Here is a 2470-nt window from a genome sequence, read left to right on the forward strand (position 1 = left end):
TAGTCATTCTTCTGGGGCGCGTTCCACGCAGCTGGGATTGCGGCCAGTCCGCAGACCTCTCTGTTGGTTCACTGCTTCATACTCAGCAACTGCTTCTATCTAGTTAGCAAAGAACACCCACGAAAAAAGTATCACTAGCTGTTAGAATGCAAATTAAGACCACGGTAATATACTACTACTTACCTATCAGAATGACTAAAATTATAAAAAGTGGCAATATCAAATGCTGACAAAAATACAGATAAATTTGATCTCTCATATTTTGTTGGTGGGAATATTAAATGGTAATAGGCTGTATAGAAAAGAGTTTGGCAACTTCTTGAAAACAGCAAAATACACATCCAGCAATCATACTCTTGATCATTTATCCCAAAGGGATAAAAAATTATCATAGCAGTTTATTTCATAACAGTGAAAAACTGGAAACAGTCTAAAGGAAGAAATTATTCATGCAACTTTGATGGACCTTAGGGCATTGTGCTAAGTGGGAAAGATGAATATAAAAAGAAAACATACTCTATGAATCATTTTATCTAACATCCTTAAGATAACAACATGAGAAAGAATGGAACCAGATTAGTGGTAGAGGAAGGTCAGTGTCGCCCTGAGAATTGGGTGGGTAGAGGGATACTGGATGTAGAGGGGTTGGGGTGATGGTGTAGCTTTGATTGCAGTGGCAGTTACACAAATATGCACATGTGATAAAATGCATAGACTAAATACACATTGTACTGATGTCACATTCCTGTTTTTTTTCCAGGGGAGAGCGCAAATGCAGCCCCCACTACCACAAATTATGCAGTCGAGTTTCCCACATTTGGGGAAATCGCAGGGGTCAGCACATCTGGAGTGCAATGGATAAGCCCCACCCTGGGAAACCACCTTCGTGATCATGGTATCTCCCATGCCAGGTAAATATGACTTTCCTGTTTTTTATATGGTATTATGGTTATATAAAATGTACCCATTGAGGGAAATTGAATAATATTTAAATGGATCCTTTTTCTACTTCCTTTGAACGTCCTGTGATCCTATAATTATTTTAAAATAAAAAGGTTTTATACCCCAACCAAATTACTTGTGGAAATAGTCCCAGACAGAGCAACAAGAGGGTTATTGTTATGCTAATAATGTTCATGCAGAACCTGTATGTGGATCCAGTGGCAGTTAAATGAATAGGAAAGAGTTTCATCAAGATTATATACTCACCATACTTACTCCATTTGTCTGAAGGTTGAAGGTTTATTGACAACCTTGCTTGCTGAAAATGAGAATGTAAAACACTTGCTGATGAAGACCAAGGGTTGCAGTATTCAGTATGAATTATAACTCCATGTAAAGAAAACCACAATCTCACAACTAGACCAGTAGGTAGCATCATGATAAAGGGAGAAAAGATTGAAGTTGTAAAGGATTTTGTCTTGCTTGGATCCATAATCAGTACTCATAGAAGCAACATACAAGAGATCAAAAGATATATTGCATTAGGTAAATCTACTGCACATGCCCTGTTTAAAGGGTTAGCAAGGATATTACTTTGAGGACTAAGGCTTGCCTTACCCAAGACCTGGTCTCTCATATGCATGTGAAAGTTGGACAGTGAATAAGGAAGACTGAAGAAGAATCAATGCATTTGAATGATGGTGCTGGCAAAGAATATTGAAAGTACTATGGACCGTCAAAAGCACAAACAACTCTGTCTTGGAAGAAGTACAGTCAAAATGCTCCTTAGAGGTAAGAATAGCGAGACTTCATCTCATGTACTTTGGACACATTATCAGGAGAGACCAGTCCTTGGAGAAGGACATCATGCTTAGTAAAGCGGCAGGGCATCAAAAAAGAGGAAGCCCTTCAACCAGACGGATTGACATAGTAGCTGTATCGATGGGCTCAAACAAAGAGCAATTGTGAAAATGGCACAGGACTGGGCAGTGTTTCATTCTATTGCACTTAGGGCACTGCAAATCTGAACTGATTGGATGGCCCCTAACTGCAACAACAATTGGGGGGACCAGGTTCTGCCCAAAACAGTTGAACACAAAGTCCGGCGAAAAGGATTTACCTACAGATTACAGAGAAAAGCCATAAAATGAGGTTTTTGTGGGCAGAGAAAAGAATAGGTTCTTTCCAACATGAGTCTCAAGTAGATTTAATGCTTTTCAGCCCAGCTGGAAAGTAGATCTGAATGGGAAGATTTCAAAAAACTTTCACTGTCCAGGATTCGGATTCCTTTAGCCTCTGGTGGCACCACTTGACCCTAAAAACTTGTAATATCAGTTCTGTGTCTAAAATTTGACACTCTTGTGTAAACCTCCCACCTCCGTAAAAAAATAAGAAATCCAAAATTTTATGTTGTTTTAATATATTCTGATGAGGTAACTTACTGATCCTCCTTATCTTGCTAAACCTTAATTAATGGAGCAATATTTAGAAGGCAGGCTGTTTAACAATAACATCTGTGATTCTCAAT

At 38.7% G+C, this 2470-nt stretch overlaps 1 non-coding gene across 1 annotated transcript; it reads right to left on the minus strand.

Moving 5' to 3' along the window:
- Positions 1 to 757: 757 nt before the first annotated feature.
- LOC115872162 lies at positions 758 to 919 on the minus strand. The gene has a single exon (XR_004047705.1). It is a non-coding gene; the product is annotated as a U1 spliceosomal RNA (small nuclear RNA).
- Positions 920 to 2470: the final 1551 nt, after the last annotated feature.

Source organism: Echinops telfairi, unplaced genomic scaffold, assembly GCF_000313985.2.
Source record: "Echinops telfairi isolate 266 unplaced genomic scaffold, ASM31398v2 ScPeMD7_3;HRSCAF=10, whole genome shotgun sequence".
NCBI classification, from domain to species: domain Eukaryota; kingdom Metazoa; phylum Chordata; class Mammalia; order Afrosoricida; family Tenrecidae; genus Echinops; species Echinops telfairi.